Below are 22,258 nucleotides of genomic sequence, written 5' to 3' on the forward strand. Positions count from 1 at the left end.
GTGGAGAGACAATAGAAAATAAAGGGTACAATTCGAAAAGGGGGTGCAGCAGCAGAAGGATCTGGGGTAAGGGACCAGATCAGAAACTCCAAGGTATATTCTGAAGTTAGACTAGACCCCAACTATTTTCTATTTTGTTATTAGTGTGAGGATAAGGTGTTTCACTCCAGGTGCGATTCTATTAACCCACTAGGAAGCTTTAATCAAAACAAACTTTATTTAACAATACAGTCTAACGCCTCTACTTTCTCAGGAAGCTAAGGAAATTCAACATGTCTGCTACAACTTTCACCGATTTTTATAATTGCGCCATAGGAAGTATTCTTTCTGGTTGTATCACAGCTTGGTATGGCTCCTGCTCTGCCCAAGACCGCAAGAAACTACAAATGGTCGTGAGTGTAGCCCAATCCATCACGCAAACCACCCTCGCTATAACTGTAACACTATATTCTGCACCCTCTCCTTTCCTTCTCCCCTATGTACTCTGCAGTAAGTAGTCTCACAACTCCAGTGCTGAGGTGACCATCCTTGATGGAGATGTGCGTGTCCAAGAATGCAACTAATTCTGGAGAGTAGTCCATGGTGAGTCTGAAGTGGAATACTCTATGAACGGTATGCTTTGTCTGTATAGCGCGCAAGAAACAATACTTCTCACTGTATCCCAATACATGTGACAATAATAAATCAAAAGTCAAAAATCAAAAAATAATTTCTCCTTGAAATCACACAATGTTTTTGCCTTTTTGACTTTGTGGTAATACTTTTGTTGTACTTTGTGGGAATACCTTTCACTGTCTCCCAATACATATGACAATAATAAATCAGGTCAAAAAACTACCCACCCCCCCCCCCCACACACACACACAACCCCCTACCCACCCACCCCGCACACACACACACACAACCCCCTACCCCCCCACACACACACACAACGCCCCCTACCCCCCCACACACACCCTACCCCCCCCACACACACACAACGCCCCCTACCCCCCCACACACACACAACGCCCCCTACCCCCCCCCCCACACACACACAACGCCCCCTACCCCCCCCCCACACACACACAACGCCCCCCCCCACACACACCCTACCCCCCCCACACACACACACACCCTACCTCCCACCCTCCACACCAGCCCTTCCTCCTGCCTCACACACCAGCCTTGGCCAACCTCCCCATATTGCATTTGGGGGTCTCAGTCTGGATAACGTGCCCAAGTCCTGAAGTGGCATTGCAACTCTAGCCCCAGGGTGAACAACACACCCAAGGCTGATAAACAAAGTACGAAAGATCAACTCTTCTGAAAACACATCACACCAGTGATATTCAAAAGCAAAAGGTAAAATGTCAAGTCTGATATTGCTGGCTGTTTACCAGGAGATAGGGTTGTTGGCTCTCCCAGAATCTCGATACCCTCTGCACACTTTCTTGCAACAGTTATTGTTTCAATATCTGGCTTCCCTGATAAAGGTTTAAAGCTCATTCTGCTCACAAACCCTGACCTCGTGAATGATGCAATCCTCCCCGAATCGCTATCATGTCTCCCTACGCAGAACTGTTTGAAGCGGAAACCAGGGCACCCGGAGGAAACCCACACAGACACGGGGGGAGAACGTGCAAACTCCACAGAGGCCGCAATTGAACCTGGGTTCCTGGCGCTGTGAGGCAGCAGTGCTAACCCACTGTACCAGAGATGTTCAACTACAGCCTGACCTGTGGGAGATCAGTCGGGCATTGCCCCAGTGCCTTGGCCAACATTCCTTCGTTAAGCAACTCCAGCAAGAACAAAATGATCACTCACCTCATACAAAAGAACAAACAAAGAACAGTACAGCACAGGAAACAGGCCCTTCGGCCCTCCAAGCCTGTGCCGCTCCTTGGTCCAACTAGACCAATCGTTTGTATCCCTCCATTCCCAGGCTGCTCATGTGACTATCCAGGTAAGTCTTAAACGATGTCAGCGTGCCTGCCTCCACCACCCTACTTGGCAGCGCATTCCAGGCCCCCACCACCCTCTGTGTAAAAAACATCCCTCTGATATCAGAGTTATACCTCGCCCCTCTCACCTTGAGCCCGTGACCCCTCGTGATCGTCACCTCCGACCTGGGAAAAAGCTTCCCACTGTTCACCCTATCTATACCCTTCATAATCTTGTACACCTCTATTAGGTCTCCCCTCATTCTCCGTCTTTCCAAGGAGAACAACCCCAGTCTACCCAATCTCTCCTCATAGCTAAGACCCTCCATACCAGGCAACATCCTGGTAAACCTTCTCTGCACTCTCTCTAACGCCTCCACGTCCTTCTGGTAGTGCGGCGACCAGAACTGGACGCAGTACTCCAAATGTGGCCTAACCAGCGTTCGATACAGCTGCATCATCAGACTCCAGCTTTTATACTCTATACCCCGTCCTATAAAGGCATTATAGGTCATTACGGTATTCAAAATGCCTACTGACACACAATGATTCAGTGTAGTACAGGCACAGAGCGCACGTGGCTACGTTGGGAGCCACATTATATGCGATACCTTTGGCGTTTTGAATATCGCAGTGGCATTGTACCGAGAGACAAACAAACATACAAAACTAGGCAGAGGAATCAGCCATTCGGCCCTTTGGGCCTATTCTCCCCATTCAATAAGATATAGGATCAGTTGCCTTCCAACTGGACTTTTATTAAATATAAAACCCCAAAATCCATGGGCTAAATAAAGAAGCCAAACCTCAAAACACAGATAGGCTGTACTATCATGGGGCTAATTCATATCAAAGTTAAGTGGGTGCAATGTGAAGACACCAGGATATTATCGTCACAGACATGCCACCCATCAGACAACTCTGGAAAAGTGGGAGCTCATCACAGAGCCAGCTGCAGATAACATCATACAAACTACAGCAACAATAGCGAAGGGAAAATGCAAACTGGGCAGCACAGTGGCACAGTGGTTAGCGCTGCTGCCTCACAGCGCCAGGGACCCGGATTCGATTCCCGACTTGGGTCACTGTCTGTGCGGAGTCTGCACGTTCTCCCCGTATCTGCGTGGGTTTCCTCCGGGTGCTCCGGTTTCCTCCCACAGTCTGAAAGACGTGCTGGTTAGGTGGATTGGCCGTGCTAAATTCTCCCTCAGTGTACCCGAACAGGAGTGTGGCGACTCGGGGATTTTCACAGTAACTTCATTGCAGTGTTAATGTAAGTCGACTTGTGACTAATAAATAAATTTTAAAACTAATAAATGTTGACACATGAAAATCAAACTGGGAGGGAGAGTAATCAGACCTGAATGGGGTTCATTGCTTCAACTGTACAAACACATTGCGATGAATGGATCTGTCTGGACCAAGGCAGGAACCAGACTAAAGAAATGACGAAGGTGCCAAGCACCGATCATTCAGCAAAACGTGTTCGATACTTTCAACAACAATTTGGAATAAAAAGTTCCAAGACCGGTGGTCGCGGCACTGCAGTTGAAAGGAGGGTCAGAGCTGCTCACCTTGACTCGGGCTGACTCTGAACACCAGACAAGAGCAGCTGGGTTAGGGAGAGCAAACGCCTTCAGCCATATCGTGGCGAAGTGGCCGGAGGGTTTGGGATTGCAGGCACCCAGGAGTGTCTTTGGACACTAAGGGGCAATTTAGCATGGCCAATCCACCTAACCTACACATCTTTGGACACTAAGGGGCAATTTAGCATGGCCAATCCCCCTAACCTGCACATCTTTGGACACTAAGGGGCAATTTAGCATGGCCAATCCACTTAACCTACACATCTTTGGATACTAAGGGACAATTTAGCATGGCCAATCCTTCTCACCTGCACATCTTTGGACACTAAGGGGCAATTGAGCATGGCCAATCCACCTAACCTGCACATCTTTGGACACTAAGGGGCAATTTAGCATGGCCAATCCACCTAACCTGCACATCTTTAGACACTAAGGGACAATTTAGCATGGCCAATCCACCCTAACCTACACATCTTTGGACACTAAGGGGCAATTTAGCATGGCCAATCCACTTAACCTACACATCTTTGGACACTAAGGGACAATTTAGCATGGCCAATCCTTCTCACCTGCACATCTTTGGACACTAAGGGACAATTTAATCTTCAGGTTCCAGCATCTACAGTTAATTATTTTTAACTAAATCCACACTGGTCCCACTTTCCAACACTTGGCCCAAAGCCTTGAATGTTTTGACATTTCAAGTGCTCAGCCAGACTGTGAGGTTTCCCGCCTCTACTGCCCTCCCAGGCAGTGCATTCCACACTCCCACCACCTCAAATCCCCTCGAAACCTCCTACCCCTCACCTTGAAATTGTGTCCCCACAACTAAGGGGTACAACTGCTTCCCATTCACCCTGTCCATATCTCTCAATCTTATCCATCTCAATCATTACCCCCCTTAGCCTTCTCTGCTCTAGAGAAAACAATCCAAGCCTATCCAGTCTCTCCTTGTAGCTCAAATACTCCATCCCAGGCAGCATCCTGGTGAATCTCCTCTGTACCCCCTCCAGTGCGTTCACATCCTTCCTGTAGTGTGGTGACAGATCTCTGAAGGCGGAAAGGCAGGTTAGTAGAATGGTGAAAAAGGCAGATGGGACATTTGCCTTTATCAATCGAGGCAAAGATTACAAAAGCAGGGAAGCCATGTTGGAGTTGTATAGCACTTTGGTGAGGCCACAGCTGGAGCACTGTGTGCAGTTCTGGTCGCCACATTATAGGAAGGATGGGATTGCACTGGAGGGGTTGCAGAGGAGATTTACCAGGATGCTGCCTGGGGTGGAACATTTAAGTTATGAAGGGAGGTTGGGTAGACTTGGGTTGCTTTCATTGATGTGGAGATGCCGGTGTTGGACTGGGGTGAACACAGTAAAAAGTCTCACAACATCAGGTTAAAGTCCAACAGGTTTATTTGGTAGCACAAGCTTTCGGGCATTCGGCCTCTGATCTTCGGGTAAGCGTTCTCCAAGGCAGCCTTCACGGCACATGACAACGCAGAATCGCTGAGCAGAAACTGATAGCCAAGTTCCGCACACATGAGGACGGCCTCAACCGGGATCTTGGGTTCATGTCACACTATCTGTAACCCCCACAACTTGCCTGGGCTTGCAAAATCTCACTAACTGTCCTGGCTGGAGACAATACACATCTCTTTAATCTGTGCTTAACCCTCTCTCCACTCACATTGTCTGTACCTTTTAAGACTTGATCACCTGTAAAGACTTGCATTCCAATCATTATCTTGTAAATTGAGTTTGTGTCTGGATATGCCCTGTTTGTGAACTCAACTCTCCACTCACCTGAAGGAGCCCGAGACTCCGAAAGCTCGTGCTGCCAAATAAACCTGTTGGACTTTAACCTGGTGTTGTGAGACTTCTTAATGTTTTCATTGGAGCAGAGAAGACTGAGGAGCGACCTGATTGAGGTGTACAAGATTATGAGGGACAAGGACAGAGAGGATCGGGAGCAGCTGTTCCCCTGAGTTGAAGGGTCAGTCATGAGGGGACACAGGTTCAAGGTGAGGGGTGGGAGGTTTAGGGGGGATGTGAGGAAAAACCTTTTTACCCAGAGGGTGGTGAGGGTGTGGAATGCGCTGCCTGGGAGGGTGGTGGAGGGGGAATGCCTCACATCCTTTAAAAAGTACCTGGATGAGCACTTGGCACATCATAACATTCAGGGCTATGGGCCAAGTGCTGGCAGATGGGATTAGGTGGGAGGTCAGGTGTTTCTCATGTGTCAGTGCGGACTCGATGGACCTCTTCTGCATTGTATGATTCTATGACCAGAACGGCACACAGTACTCCAGCTACGACCTCACTAAACGTGATGCAATTTTGATTGCTTTGCCACTTTGATTTAAAATTCAGTTTGACATGTTGGATAGCAGACACAGCGCTGAGAGCTGGAAGGGGAATATAATTGTGAAAGACCGCAACAAAAAGACAGCCAAATTAATAGTTCTGCTTTCCCGTCACAGCATAATTCACCTAGAACATTAAACTCAGTCCAGAGTCAGGCAATATCCTGGATTGCAGCATGGAAACACGTGTCGGTCAAATGGTTAATGGCCCGTGGCTGGAGGAAGCACAGATTGGGACTTGCCGGTGAATCATTTACAACAGTCTGTCTGTTGAAGTGTGGCAGTCGGGTGATCACTGACTGATGGGATACATTGATGCAGCGAGCACTCAGCTTGATTCACAGCCACAGCAAGTCACAGACGCACAGATTTCACTCTCCCCAGCCCATCCCCACTGCCCGAGGGTAGCTGCACACCAGGATTCCCTCGGCTGAGTAATCCCCTAGTATCGGAAAGGCCACACGTTGAGATCGAATGGAACTGCAAACAAAGCAAAAGCGTAAGCCTGAAAAAGCTGCTGCTGTGACATGGCTGCAGTGTGAACATGGAGCTCCTGTTTCCTTCCCTCTGGCGCGTGAGGAAAGTGGAATTCCTGCAGAGACCAGCAGCTTTTACAATTCATCCCTGGGACATGGGAAGGCTGGGATTTATCACCCATCTCTAAACCGTGTGATGCAACTCAGTGACTTGTCAGATTATTTCAGAGGGCAGTTAAGAATCAACCACACTGGTGTGGGATTGGACTGAGCAGGCCAGACCAGCTACGTTCAGCAGGTCCCCTTTGCATGTCTGCATTGGTTTTCTCCCAGTGCTCCAGATAGGAAGGTTAGGTGGATTGGCCATGCTAAATTGCCCCTTAGTGTCCAAAGATGTGTAGGTTAGGTGGATTGGCCATGCTAAATTGTCCCTTAGTGTCCAAAGATGTGTAGGTTAGGTGGATTGGCCATGCTAAATTGACCCTTAGTGTCCAAAGATGTGTAGGTTAGGTGGATTGGCCATGCTAAATTGTTCCTTAGTGTCCAAAGATGTGCAGGTTAGGGTGGATTGGCCATGCTAAATTGTTCCTTGGTGTCCAAAGGTGTGTAGGTTAGAAGGATTGGCCATGCTAAATTGCCCCTTAGTGTCCAAAGATGTGTAGGTTAGGTGGATTGGCCATGCTAAATTGTTCCTTGGTGTCCAAAGATGTGTAGGTTAGAAGGATTGGCCATGCTAAATTGTCCCTTAGTGTCCAAAGATGTGTAGGTTAGGTGGATTGGCCATGCTAAATTGTCCCTTAGTGTCCAAAGATGTGTAGGTTAGGTGGATTGGCCATGCTAAATTGACCCTTAGTGTCCAAAGATGTGTAGGTTAGGTGGATTGGCCATGCTAAATTGTTCCTTAGTGTCCAAAGATGTGCAGGTTAGGGTGGATTGGCCATGCTAAATTGACCCTTAGTGTCCAAAGATGTGTAGGTTAGGTGGATTGGCCATGCTAAATTGACCCTTAGTGTCCAAAGATGTGTAGGTTAGGTGGATTGGCCATGCTAAATTGACCCTTAGTGTCCAAAGATGTGTAGGTTAGGGTGGATTGGCCATGCTAAATTGTCCCTTAGTGTCCAAAGATGTGTAGGTTAGGGTGGATTGGCCATGCTAAATTGTCCCTTAGTGTCCAAAGATGTGTAGGGTAAGGGATTTGCGGTGAAAATAAGTGAGATTATGTGGGGGTGGGCTAAGGTACGATTCTCTGCCAGGGAGTCGGTGCAGACTCGATGGGCGGAGCAGCCTCCTTCCGCACTGTCGGGATTCTATGAAAGGGACATTCGCGAACCAGATGGGTTTTTACGACAAATTAATAGCTTCATGGTTATTTTTAATGTTCCCAGACTGTTAATTGACAAAGTCTCAAACTCCAACAGTAGGATATAATCAGACTAGACCTTTGGATCATTAGTCAAGCGATATTTATCATACCCTATTTTAAGAGAGGGCAAACACCAATAAGATCCCATTCCTGAAGCAAAGCACTGTCTAGATTTACAGCCCTGTACAAACAGCCAATACAAGCATATGCCCCTCGAGGACAAGTCCAAGAGTTCCATGCTCACAAGGCATTGACCTACATACCACAAACTTCTCCCTGCATCTCTGTCCAAACTGCAAACAGTAGTTGAAATGAAAAGTAACAATCAAAAAGAGTTAACGATGCCCCGATGACGGCTTTTGCTGAACAGACGTGGTGGTAATCAAGCAATGGGTAACAATGAATGTCCAGACAACCCTTTGAAATATCGATGATTCAGGCCACATAAAGCTAGATTGGAACCTTGATTTGTTTCAGAGGGGTTTTCTGACCCATTTACAGGATGTGGGTGTCGCTGGCTAGGCCAGCATTTATTGCCCATCCAGAATTGCGATATACCCCCACCCGGTAAAATTCACGTATTTCAAAGCCCATCCCTAACTACCCCTTGAGAAGGTGGTGGTGAGCTGCCTTCCTCAATCGCTGCAGTCCATGTGGTGTAGGTACACCCACAATGCAGTTAGGGAGGTAGTTCCAGGATTGTTATTGGACATCAGTCAGTCCATGTGGTGTAGGTACACCCACAGTGCTGTTAGGGAGGGTGTTCCAGGATTGTTATTGGATATCAGTCAGTCCATGTGGTGTAGGTACACCCAGAGTGCTGTTAGGGAGGGAGTTCCAGGATTGTTATTGGATATCAGTCAGTCCATGTGGTGTAGGTACACCCACAGTGCTGTTAGGGAGGGTGTTCCAGGATTGTTATTAGACATCAGTCCGTCCATGTGGTGTAGGTACACCCACAGTGCTGTTAGGGAGAGAGTTCCAGGATTGTTATTGGACATCAGTCAGTCCATGTGGTGTAGGTACACCCACAGCGCTGTTAGGGAGAGAGTTCCAGGATTGTTATTGGACAGTCAGTCCATGTGGTGTTGGAGCACCCACAGTGCTGTTAGGGAGAGAGTTCCAGGATTGTTATTGGACATCAGTCAGTCCATGTGGTGTAGGTACACCCACAGCGCTGTTAGGGAGAGAGTTCCAGGATTGTTATTGGACAGTCAGTCCATGTGGTGTTGGAGCACCCACAGTGCTGTTAGGGAGGGAGTTCCAGGATTGTTATTGGACATCAGTCAGCCCATGTGGTGTAGGTACACCCACAGTGCTGTTAGGGAGGGAGTTCCAGGATTGTTATTGGACATCAGTCAGCCCATGTGGTGTAGGTACACCCACCGTGCTGTTACGGAGGGAGTTCCAGGATTTTGACCCAGCGACAGTGAAGGAACGGCCGATATGTTTCAGAGTCAGGATGGTGAGTGACTTGGAGGGGGACTTGCAGGTGGCGGGGTTCCCTCTGCTGTCCTTGGTGGTGGTTATGGCTTTGGAAGGAGTTGCTGAAGTAGCCTTTAGAAGGAGACTTAGGAAACATCCTGCCGTCATGGCCTCTCATCTTGTCCTCTCCCACAAATAGAAATGTTCCCACTACATCGACACTGTGAAACCCATTCCGAATCTTAAAGTCGGTGATCAGGCCACCAGTCCCTCTTTCCTCGGATCACTAACTGCTCCAGGCTGTTTGATCTTTCCCAATCTTTCCATTGTGCAGTCTGTCGCAATTTATTTCTGTGCTTTCTTCAATGTTTCGACAAGCTTTTTATAGTTTGGAGAAGAGCAGTGCAATTGTACTCAGATCTGTCATGCTGGTTTTCGTGATTGCAGCCCTGTGCTTTTATTCAAGTTTCTTATTTTCTAGAGTCTAGCTTGCTTGTCCAACCAAAGTGCGTCACCTCACGTTTATCTGTGTTAAAACTCTTTTGGCACGTAACTGGCCAGCATGCAACTTGTCCAACGTGTTGTGTCATGTTATATGAACATACGAACAAGGAGCTGGATTAGGCCATTCAGCCCCTTGAGCCTATCCCACCGTTTGATCAGATGGCTGATCCCGACAGTCACTTCAAGCCTGCATCCCGCCTTTTCCCGATAACCTTTCACCCCCTTGCTTACCAGGCATCTATCCGTCTCTGCCTTAACAACATTCACAGACCGCTTCCACCGCCTGTTCAGGAGGAGAGTTCCAGACACTCATCACCCTCCGAGAATTTGTTTTGCCCAATCTGTTTTAAACGGGCGGCCCCTTATTTTTAAACAGTGACCCTTGATTCTAGATTCCCTCACAAGAGGAAATATCCTCTCCACATCCACCCTGTCGATACCCCTCAGGATCCGAAAGGTTTCGATCAAGTCGCCTCTTACTCTTCTAAACTCCAGTGGATACAAACCTAGCCTGTCCAACCTTTCCTCATAAGACAGTCCACCCATTAGTCTAAGAAACCATCTCTGAAATGCTTCTAACACATTTACATCTTTCTTACATAAGGAGGCAATACTGTACACAATACTCCAGATGTGGACTCACCAATGCCCTGTACAACTGAAGCATAACCTCCCTACTCTTGTATTCAATTTCCCTCGCAACAAATTATAACATTCTACTCGCTTTCCTAATGACGCGCTGTACCTGCATAACGGCCTTTTGCGATTCATGCACTAGGACACCCAGATCCCTCTGCACCTCAGAGCTCTTTCACCTGGGATATTCTATATGCGAGAGAAAGCCGAGTCCAGACAAATGTGAGGTAATGCATTTTGGAAGGTCTAATACAGATAGGAAATATACAGTAAATGGCAGAACCCTGAAGAGTATTGATAGGCAGAGGGATCTGGGTGTACAGGTACACAGGTCACTGAAAGTGGCAATGCAGGTGGAGAAGGTAGTCAAGGTGGTATACGGCATGCTTGCCTTCATCGGCCGGGGCATTGAGCTTAAAAATTGGCAAGTCATGTTGCAGCTTTACAGAACCTTAGTTAGGCTGCACTTGGAATATAGTGTTCAATTCTGGTCGCCACACTACCAGAAGGATGTGGAGGCTTTGGAGAGGGTACAGAAAAGATTTACCAGGATGTTGCCTGGTATGGAGGGCATTAGAAAGGAGGAGAGGTTGGAGAAACTTGGTTTGTTCTCACTGGAGCGACGGAGGTTGAGGGGAGACCTGAAAGAAGTCTACAAGATTATGAGAGGCATGGACAGAGTAGATAGTCAGAAGCTTTTTCCCCAGGGTGGAAGAGTCAATTACTAGGGGACATAGGTTTAAGGTACGAGGGGCAAGGTTTAAAGGAGATGTACGAGACAAGTCTTTTACACAGAGGGTGGTGGGTGCCTGGAACTCGGGGAGGTAGTGGAAGCAGATACGATAGTGAGTTTTAAGGGGCGTCTGGACAAATACATGAATAGGATGGGAATAGAGGGATATGGTCCCCGGAAGCGTAGGGGGTTTTAGTTCAGTCGGGCAGCATGGTCGGTGCAGGCTTGGAGGGCCGAAGGGCCTGTTCCTGTGCTGTAATTTTCTTTGTTTGCGTGCAAACAAGTGTTTCCGTCATATCATTCAAGTTACTGCACTGAAATTGGGTCTCTGAGCGGTCACAGCTCTGCACCCTTGGCCCTGGAGCAATCTGCCTATCGTTGCACCCCTGCCTTCAGAAGTACTTCCGCAGTATTTTCACCCACCTGCCCAGACTCACATCCCAGGTCCATCGCCGCTTTGGTTTCCCCTACACTGTTGTAAAGTGCCTCACTTGAGTTTTTCGAAAACTGCTCCACAGGCCACTGTTTCGCAGGCTGCATTTGCCTCGTAAACCAACCGTTCAAATTGTCTGTGCCCCAGTGACAGATCTGTACTCGCCAGTATTAGTGGTACACGGGGCTCTCTCCAGACATAATCGCTGCCAATTCAAGAGGGACGCTGCATGCAAAGTCACTCACCCATTGCCAGGCAGGAGACTGGTAATCCCCACAACAGCTCAGAGATAAAATGATACAAAACGAAAGGGCACTTAGAATGTCCTAGGGGTGGCAGTACTTCCAGTCTTAAAGACAAACTCAATGTTTGAGTAATACTTATCAACATCTGAACCTGTTGACTACTGGGTGGAGGGGGTTGCACTGGCCTGCGGCAGAAACACCTGACATGGCTTGAGCAGGCGGCTGCTAGAAAATGGAGACCGTTCCCTCTTTCTGTCACTTGGAGTGTTGGCCATGATCTCACCGCTCCCTCACCCAGGTAACCTGACAACAAGCCACGCACACACACCCTGGAGTGAGTGCTCAACAGGTACTGGAAACAAAAGCATTAAAAATGAGCACAAACACACCCATCATTTGAATAGACATAGAGCCAAGTCTTCAAAAAGGAAACTAATTGAACACTCGGCCTGGCAGCTTTAGTGGAAAGGCCAGACATCCATCCCCACAGCTGGATTTCTCTGGTAGCAGGGCAACAGATGTTTCCCCACAAAGCCAGATGTTTTCAGCAGTTAAGCACTGGATAACCTGCAGACGAGAGGTCTTACGGTCTAATTAAACAATAATAGGGAAAAGAATTACATCAGTTGGTTGGAAAGTAGTCAGTACAATTTCTATTTGCATAATCAAATAATGGAACACTTCTCTCTCCTAGAATTTTATTGCAGGAACATCAATGCGTAGAGAGACGGGCAGAGAGACGTGACTCACTAAATACAACATTTTACACTGCTTTAGACCAAGTCAAGGTCGACTCCAATTTCCCAGCCCCTATCCTAACACTCTGGACATTGGAAAAGGTAAAAATACCACGGATGCTGGAATCTGAAACAAAGAGAGGAAAATGCTGGAAAATCTCAGCAGGTCTGACAGCATCTGTGGAGAGAGAACAGATGTGGAGATGCCGGCGTTGGACTGGGGTAAACACAGTAAGAGTTTTAACAACACCAGGTTAAAGTCCAACAGGTTTATTTGGTAGCAAATGCCATTAGCTTTCGGAGCGCTGCTCCTTCGTCAGATGGAGTGGAAATGTGCCAAATAGAGAGAATAGAGGCAACGTTTCGAGTCTGGATGAGCCTTCGTCAGAGCTGGACATTGGCTTGCTTCCCTATTCAAAACCAGCACCATCGCTTTGTGGCTCATGTTGCCATTTAAAAGCCCTCAGAGACCAATGGCTCCAACACTGAAGATGGAAAGAGTTTTTGCTCAATGGCCAGTCAAGGTTAGAGTGACAGAAGCAACTTTCTCCCTCATTTTGTCCTTAGCACCACTCCTGACCAACCTCCCTGAATAACACAACATAAATAAAGCCAGGGAAGGATAAGCTCCTGTCGAAGAAAAACATTTCCACAGCTTCACTGTCGAAGAGTGGCCAAATACAGCCTGTCAAAGGACAAAACATTAGGCACCCTCCTCCCCTCCATAGATGGTAGCTTCCAGCTCCATCTATCTGAACTGCAGTCGGGACAGTCCATGTGCGGGATGGGGGGGGGATTTGACATGAGGCGTTGAGGAAGTATTTCTTCCTCAGCCACGCTGACAGCGGGGAGGGGAGGATGGTCACCGAGGTGAGGTGTAAACGGAACCCCTTACCTGTTCACCCCCACCGGGCACCGCCAGTCTGCCTGACTCGATCCGCTTCAACTTTAAGCTGGAAGTTCCGGCCTGCCAACCCGCCCGTCACGACCCCCAGGTGAGTCAAAGTTGACCTGTCTCCTCCGCTCCTGCAGGTGGCGCTAAGACTGGAGGTCCGCAGCTCCGCAGGCGCCGTCAGCGGCCCCCCGGGGTGACCTGTCTCCTCCGCTCCTGCAGGTGGCGCTAAGGCTGGAGGTCCGCAGCTCCGCAGGCGCCGTCAGCGGCCCCCCGGGGTGACCTGTCGCCTCCGGTCCTGCAGGTGGCGCTAGGACTGGAGGTCCGCAGCTCCGCAGGCGCCGTCAGCGGACCCCCGGGGTGACCTGTCGCCTCCGGTCCTGCAGGTGGCGCTAGGACTGGAGGTCCGCAGCTCCCGCAGGCGCCGTCAGCGGCCCCCCGGGGTGACCTGTCGCCTCCGGTCCTGCAGGTGGCGCTAGGACTGGAGGTCCGCAGCTCCGCAGGCGCTGTCAGCGCCCCCCCCCCGGGTTGACCTGTCTCCTCCGCTCCTGCAGGTGGCGCTAAGACTGGAGGTCCGTCCTAACTGTGCTTACCCCAGTCCAACGTCGGCATCTCTACAGCATGTCCGCAGTTGCGCAGGCGCTGTCAGCGGCCCCCCCCGGGTGACCTGTCTCATCCATTCCGGCAGGTGGCGCTATGACTGGAGGTCCGCAGCTGCGCAGGCGCTGTCAATGGTCCCATCCCTCCACCGTTGATGGGCTCCTTTCCATTCCGGCTGGCAGTGACTGCGCAGCTGCGGGCCTCCAGGCACAGCGCCACCTTCAGGAGCGGATGAAACAAGTAACTTTTCTGTTTTTGCTTCAGATTTCCAGCACCCACTGTATTTTACACAGGAATTCAGATCAGGAGCAGGCAATTCAACCCTTGGAGCGTGTTCCTCCATTCAGTCAGATCATGGCTGATCTTATCCTGGTGTCCTGGGAGGAAACCGGAGCACCCGGAGGAAACCCACGCAGACACGAGGAGAATGTGCAGACTCCGCACAGACAGTGACCCAAGCCGGGAATCGAACCCGGGTCCCTGGCGCTGTGAGGCAGCAGTGCTAACCATATCCCTTTAACCCTTTTTCTATTAGAAATATATCCATCTCCTTCTTGAAACCATTCAATGATTCAGATTCCACCACGCTCTGGGGCAGCGAGTTCCACAAATTCACCCCCCTCTGCGAGAAGTAATTCCTCCTCATCTCAGTTTTAAATCTACCGCCTCTCGACCTATCCCTCTGACCTCTTGTTCGAGATTGCCACAGTACTGCTCTTCTCGCCAACAGATGCTCTTAGCAACTTTCTCAACCTTTATCATCACCCCTTTGTCCAATTACAGCCCCCCCCCAACCCACCACCACCCTCCCAGTGTAAATCATGTCCCATTCTCTGTGTCTTGAGCTCTGACTGAGACTCGAAACGTTGGCTCTGTTCCCTCTCCACAGACGCTGTCAGACCCACTGAGATTTTCCAGCATTTTCTATTTGTGTTTCAGATTCCAGCATCCACGGCATTTTGCCTCTGACTCACTACAGTTGTGCGCAGCGCAGATTTATGGCATAGAAAGAGGCCATTCGACCCATCCTGGGTCTGTGCCAGCTGCAAAACAAGCCCCGCCCCCCCCTCCCCCCGCAAACAAATCCCATTTTCCACCATTTGCTCCGTAACCTTACCAGAGCACTCGAGGTCCAGATCCAGATACCTTTTAAATGAGTTGAGGTTTTCTGGCTCTATCACACTTTCAGACAGAGTTCCGGAACTCCCCACTACCCTTTGGGTGAAAACACATATTCCTAATCTCCCCTCTCATCTTTCCACCAATCACTTTGTCCCTGTAGTCACAGATTTGATTTGAACTTGATTTATTATTGTCCCATGTATTGGGATACAGTGAAAAGTATTATTTCTGGCGCGCTATACAGACAAAGCATACAGTTCATAGAGTACATAGGGGAGAAGGAAAGGAGAGGGTGCAGAATATAGCGTTACAGTCATAGCTAGGGTTGGAGAAAGATCAGCTTAATATTTGATTTGATTTATTATTGTCCCATGTATTGGGATACAGTGAAAAGTATTATTTCTGGCGCGCTATACAGACAAAGCATACCGTTCATAGAGTACATAGGGGAGAAGGAAAGGAGAGGGTGCAGAATGTAATGTTACAGTCATAGCTAGGGTGTAGAGAAAGATCAGCTTAATATTTCATTTGATTTATTATTGTCACATGTACTGGGATACAGTGAAAAGTATTGTTTCCAGTGCATTATACAGACAAAGCATACTGTTCATAGAGTACATAGGAGAGAAGGAAAGGAGAGGGTGCAGAATATAATGTTACAGTTACAGATAGGGTGTAGAGAAAGATCAGCTTAATATTTGATTTATTATTGTCACATATATTGGGATACAGTGAAAAGTATTGTTTCTTGCGTGCTATACAGACAAAGCATACCGTTCATAGAGTACACAGGGGAGAAGGAAAGGAGAGGGTGCAGAATATAGTATTGCAGTTACAGATAGGATGTAGAGAAAGATCAGCTTAATGTGAGGTAGGTCCATGCAAAAGTCTGACAGCAGCAGGGAAGAAGCTGTTCTTGAGTCGGTTGGTCCGCGACCTCAGACTTTTGTATCTTTTTCCCTGACGGAAGAAGGTGGAAGAGAGAATGTCCGGGGTGCGTGGGGCCCTTAATTATGCTGGCTGCTTTTCCGAGGCAGCGGGAAGTGTAGACAGAGTCAGTGGATGGGAGACTGGTTTGTGTGATGGATTGGGCTACATTCACAACCTTTTAAATGAGTTGAGGGTTTCTGCCTCTCCTACCCTTTCAGACAGCGTTCCAGACCCCCCACTACCCTCTGGGTGAAAACATTATTCTTAATCTCCCCTCGAATCTTTCTGCCAATCACTTTGTGTCCCCCAGTCACTGACCTCTGTGCTAAAGTAAATAGGCCCCTCCCATCCACTCTATCCGGGCCCCTCACAATTTTATACACCGCAATCAAATCTCCCCTCAGCCTCCTCTGATCCAATGAGAACAACCCCAGTCTATCCAATCTTTCCTCATCGCTGCAATTATCCAGCCCTGGGTGACAACATCCTTGTCAATCTCCCCTGTCCCTTTTCCTGGGCCCAGTGATCGGTAAGATAGGGCATAAAGGGACATCTCTTTTGTGTATCTTCTGCAGCCCGTGCATACATGGACCCAACAAGCCGTGAGGATGAACTTTGTCATATACATCACGTGGCAGCTCATTGCTCTGACACAAGTCCAGCAAATCCCACACTGCTAGATGGGTGGAGAACTGGCTTGGCCATAGGCGACAGAGGGTAGTGGTCGAAGGGTCTTTTTCCGGCTGGAGGTCTGTGACCAGTGGTGTTCCGCAGGGCTCTGTACTGGGGCCTCTGCTATTTGTGATATATATAAATGATTTGGAAGAAGGTGTAACTGGTGTAATCAGCAAGTTTGCGGATGACACGAAGATGGCTGGACTTGCGGATAGCGAAGAGCATTGTCGGGCAATACCGCAGGATATAGATAGGCTGGAAAATTGGGCGGAGAGGTGGCAGATGGAGTTTAATCCGGATAAATGCGAAGTGATGCATTTTGGAAGAAATAATGTAGGGAGGAGTTATACAATAAATGGCAGAGTCATCAGGAGTATAGAAACACAGAGGGACCTAGGTGTGCAAGTCCACAAATCCTTGAAGGTGGCAACACAGGTGGAGAAGGTGGTGAAGAAGGCATATGGTATGCTTGCCTTTATAGGACGGGGTATAGAGTATAAAAGCTGGAGTCTGATGATGCAGCTGTATAGAACGCTGGTTAGGCCACATTTGGAGTACTGCGTCCAGTTCTGGTCGCCGCACTACCAGAAGGACGTGGAGGCATTGGAGAGAGTGCAGAGAAGGTTTACCAGGATGTTGCCTGGTATGGAGGGTCTTAGCTATGAGGAGAGATTGGGTAAACTGGGGTTGTTCTCCTTGGAAAGACGGAGAATGAGGGGAGATCTAATAGAGGTATACAAGATTATGAAGGGTATAGATAGGGTGAACAGTGGGAAGCTTTTTCCCAGGTCGGAGGTGACGATCACGAGGGGTCACGGGCTCAAGCTGAGAGGGGCGAAGTATAACTCAGACATCAGAGGGACGTTTTTTACACAGAGGGTGGTGGGGGCCTGGAATGCGCTGCCAAGTAGGGTGGTGGAGGCAGGCACGCTGACATCGTTTCAGACTTACCTGGATAGTCACATGAGCAGCCTGGGAATGGAGGGATACAAACGATTGGTCTAGTTGGACCAAGGAGCGGCACAGGCTTGGAGGGCCGAAGGGCCTGTTTCCTGTGCTGTACTGTTCTTTGTTCTTTGTTCTTTATTGGACAAATGGTTTGGTGAATTGTTACGACCAGTTTTCAGCACGTTTTGCAGGTGCACAGTGAACGATTGGTTCACATTTGTCAAGGGTCACTATCTGTGCGGAGTCTGCACGTTCTCCCCGTGTCTGCATGGGTTTCCTCTGGGTGCTCCGGTTTCCTCCCACAGTCCCAAAGATGTGCTGGGTAGGTGGATTGGCCATGCTAAATTGACCCTTAGTGTCCCGGGATGCGTAGGTTAGAGACAGTGACAGTGAAGGTAACAGCAAATCGGAATGATTTGCTCTTTATTTGGAGTCAGATATTGGGGTGGGAGCACTGTGGAATTGGGGTTATGGTGGGTCAGACACCATGTTCAGATAGTGGAGTCATGGCAAAGCCTGCCTGACCTGTACCCCAGCAGTGACCACACTCGGTGTGACCTGTACCCCAGCAGTGACCACACTCGGTGTGACCTGTACCCCAGCAGTGACCACACTCAGTGTGACCTGTACCCCAGCAGTGACCACACTCAGTGTGACCTGTACCCCAGCAGTGACCACACTCGGTGTGACCTGTACCCCAGCAGTGACCACACTCAGTGTGACCTGTACCCCAGCAGTGACCACACTCGGTGTGACCTGTACCCCAGCAGTGACCACACTCGGTGTGACCTGTACCCCAGCAGTGACCACACTCGGTGTGACCTGTACCCCAGCAGTGACCACACTCGGTGTGACCTGTACCCCAGCAGTGACCACACTCAGTGTGACCTGTACCCCGGCAGTGACCACACTCGGTGTGACCTGTACCCCAGCAGTGACCACACTCAGTGTGACCTGTACCCCAGCAGTGACCACACTCGGTGTGACCTGTACCCCGGCAGTGACCACACTCGGTGTGACCTGTACCCCGGCAGCGAGTCTGTGCTCTGTGGGGGAGGTGTTGTGCAGGTGAGGACAATGACCGCTTGCTTCTGTAAAAAAGTCATTAATTTTTTTTTGGAAATCTTCATCTTGCTCTCATTCAGGCCGATTTGAAAGTTGACGTGCAAAGTACGACAGGACGGGAGATGATGGTTTGCGGGGGACAATTTCCACAATGTGGCTTGCGTTGTGTTCAGGAAGGTGAGAGCAGTCAGCGCAGCGGAGCTGTGGGCACACTGTCTGAGTCGTACGTGCGGAGCGATTACCGCCCTGGTAACATCGAGAACCACCAACCTCATCCCCTCGCAGTGCCTGGGATGTATAAGCTGTCTTCACACACACATACCTTCTGCTTCAGAGATGGGAACAGTGCCGGTTAATAGTAAAGTTTATTTATTTGTGATCGGGCACAGCGATCGGGCACAGCGATCGGGCACAGCGATCGGGCACAGCGATCGGGCACAGCGATCGGGCACAGCGACGCTGGAGTGAAGCGCACCTGGTGTACAGCGATCGGGCACAGCGATCGGGCACAGCGATCGGGCACAGCGATCGGGCACAGCGATCGGGCACAGCGATCGGGCACAGCGATCGGGCACAGCGATCGGGTACAGCGATCGGGCACAGCGATCGGGTACAGCGATCGGGTACAGCGATCGGGTACAGCGATCGGGCACCGCGATCGGGCACAGCGATCGGGCACAGCGATCGGGCACAGCGACGCTGGAGTGAAGCGCACCTGGTGTACAGCGATCGGGCACAGCGATCGGGCACAGCGATCGGGCACAGCGATGCTGGAGTGAAGCGCACCTGGTGTACAGCGATCGGGCACAGCGATCGGGCACAGCGATCGGGCACAGCGATCGGGCACAGCGATCGGGTACAGCGATCGGGTACAGCGATCGGGCACAGCGATCGGGCACAGCGATCGGGCACAGCGATCGGGTACAGCGATCGGGTACAGCGATCGGGCACAGCGATCGGGCACAGCGATCGGGCACAGCGATCGGGCACAGCGATCGGGCACAGCGATCGGGTACAGCGATCGGGCACAGCGATCGGGCACAGCGATCGGGTACAGCGATCGGGCACAGCGATCGGGCACAGCGATCGGGCACAGCGATCGGGCACAGCGATCGGGCACAGCGATCGGGCACAGCGATCGGGCACAGCGATCGGGCACCGCGATCGGGCACAGCGATCGGGCACAGCGATCGGGCACAGCGATCGGGCACCGCGATCGGGCACAGCGATCGGGCACAGCGATCGGGCACAGCGATCGGGCACAGCGATCGGGCACAGCGATCGGGCACCGATCGGGCACAGCGATCGGGCACAGCGATCGGGACCAGCGATCGGGCACAGCGATCAGGCACAGCGATCGGGCACAGCGACGCTGGAGTGAAGCGCACCTGGTGTCAGCGTCGAGTCCGTTTTTACGCTCCAATACCCACAAATGACCAAAGCTTGGCCAGAACTGGCAGCCGGACCGCCCACCGTGCCCGCAGGCACGAGGAGCCTTTGGCTGTCCTGGTACTAGCTTTGAGCGCACTGCTATCGCGAATCTTCGCCCAAGCTCAGAGGTCGCGGGTTTGTGTGGCTAACCTCATACTCATGATGCTCGAATGAGGGTTTACAGTTAAACTGCAATGCCACTTTCACTCTGAGTCCCAACGCGTCTCATTCCCACCCACACATTCAGCCTTTCCTGACCATACTAGCCCATAATATTTCCCTCTCCCCACCTCTCGCTGATACCCCACTGCCATCCCTTCAGCCCCTCCCATCTCTCCCTCCTCGTGTCCGCATTCTCCCCTTGCCTCCCGCTGTCTCCCCCTCCTCCTGTCTCCCTCCTCCTGTCTCCCTCCTCCTGTCTCCCTCCTCCTGTCTCCCTCCTCCTCCTGTCTCCCTCCTCCTGTCTCCCTCCTCCTCCTGTCTCCCTCCTCCTGTCTCCCTCCTCCTGTCTCCCTCCTCCTGTCTCCCCTCCTCCTGTCTCCCTCCTCCTGTCTCCCCTCCTCCCTGTCTCCCTCCTCCTCCTGTCTCCCTCCTCCTGTCTCCCTCCTCCTGTCTCCCTCCTCCTGTCTCCCTCCTCCTCCTGTCTCCCTCCTCCTGTCTCCCTCCTCCTGTCTCCCTCCTCCTGTCTCCCTCCTCCTGTCTCCCTCCTCCTCCTGTCTCCCTCCTCCTGTCTCCCTCCTCCTGTCTCCCTCCTCCTGTCTCCCTCCTCCTCCTGTCTCCCTCCTCCTCCTGTCTCCCTCCTCCTGTCTCCCTCCTCCTCCTGTCTCCCTCCTCCTCCTGTCTCCCTCCTCCTCCTGTCTCCCTCCTCCTCCTGTCTCCCTCCTCCTGTCTCCCTCCTCCTGTCTCCCTCCTCCTCCTGTCTCCCTCCTCCTCCTGTCTCCCTCCTCCTCCTGTCTCCCTCCTCCTCCTGTCTCCCTCCTCCTGTCTCCCTCCTCCTGTCTCCCTCCTCCTCCTGTCTCCCTCCTCCTGTCTCCCTCCTCCTCCTGTCTCCCTCCTCCTGTCTCCGTCCTCCTCCTGTCTCCCTCCTCCTCCTGTCTCCCTCCTCCTCCTGTCTCCCTCCTCCTGTCTCCCTCCTCCTGTCTCCCTCTCCTGTCTCCCTCCTCCTGTCTCCCTCCTCCTCCTGTCTCCCTCCTCCTGTCTCCCTCCTCCTGTCTCCCTCCTCCTCCTGTCTCCCTCCTCCTGTCTCCCTCCTCCTCCTGTCTCCCTCCTCCTGTCTCCCTCCTCCTGTCTCCCTCCTCCTCCTGTCTCCCTCCTCCTCCTGTCTCCCTCCTCCTCCTGTCTCCCTCCTCCTGTCTCCCTCCTCCTGTCTCCCTCCTCCTCCTGTCTCCCTCCTCCTGTCTCCCTCCTCCTCCTGTCTCCCTCCTCCTGTCTCCCTCCTCCTGTCTCCCTCCTCCTGTCTCCCTCCTCCTGTCTCCCTCCTCCTCCTGTCTCCCTCCTCCTGTCTCCCTCCTCCTGTCTCCCTCCTCCTGTCTCCCTCCTCCTGTCTCCCTCCTCCTCCTGTCTCCCTCCTCCTGTCTCCCTCCTCCTGTCTCCCCTCCTCCTGTCTCCCTCCTCCTCCTGTCTCCCTCCTCCTGTCTCCCTCCTCCTGTCTCCCTCCTCCTGTCTCCCTCCTCCTCCTGTCTCCCTCCTCCTCCTGCTCCCTCCTCCTCCTGTCTCCCTCCTCCTGTCTCCCTCCTCCTGTCTCCCTCCTCCTCCTGTCTCCCTCCTCCTCCTGTCTCCCTCCTCCTCCTGTCTCCCTCCTCCTCCTGTCTCCCTCCTCCTGTCTCCCTCCTCCTGTCTCCCTCCTCCTCCTGTCTCCCTCCTCCTGTCTCCCTCCTCCTCCTGTCTCCCTCCTCCTGTCTCCCTCCTCCTCCTGTCTCCCTCCTCCTCCTGTCTCCCTCCTCCTCCTGTCTCCCTCCTCCTGTCTCCCTCCTCCTGTCTCCCTCCTCCTGTCTCCCTCCTCCTCCTGTCTCCCTCCTCCTGTCTCCCTCCTCCTCCTGTCTCCCTCCTCCTCCTGTCTCCCTCCTCCTCCTGTCTCCCTCCTCCTGTCTCCCTCCTCCTGTCTCCCTCCTCCTGTCTCCCTCCTCCTCCTGTCTCCCTCCTCCTCCTGTCTCCCTCCTCCTCCTGTCTCCCTCCT

General features: G+C 51.3%; 1 protein-coding gene across 2 annotated transcripts in view; it reads right to left on the reverse strand.

The window, feature by feature from the left end:
* LOC144481888 (natural resistance-associated macrophage protein 2-like) overlaps window positions 1-13,441 on the reverse strand; it is a 113,810-nt gene extending 100,369 nt beyond the window's left edge. The window contains exon 1 of one of the 2 annotated variants that reach the window (XM_078201047.1): window positions 13,315-13,441. The gene's annotated coding sequence lies outside the window, so the exon portion shown is untranslated. The remainder of the gene's footprint in view (window positions 1-13,314) is intronic. The other variant, XM_078201048.1, reaches the window with a different exon arrangement.
* Window positions 13,442-22,258: the final 8,817 nt, after the last annotated feature.

Source organism: Mustelus asterias, chromosome X, assembly GCF_964213995.1.
Source record: "Mustelus asterias chromosome X, sMusAst1.hap1.1, whole genome shotgun sequence".
In the NCBI taxonomy this organism is placed as follows: domain Eukaryota; kingdom Metazoa; phylum Chordata; class Chondrichthyes; order Carcharhiniformes; family Triakidae; genus Mustelus; species Mustelus asterias.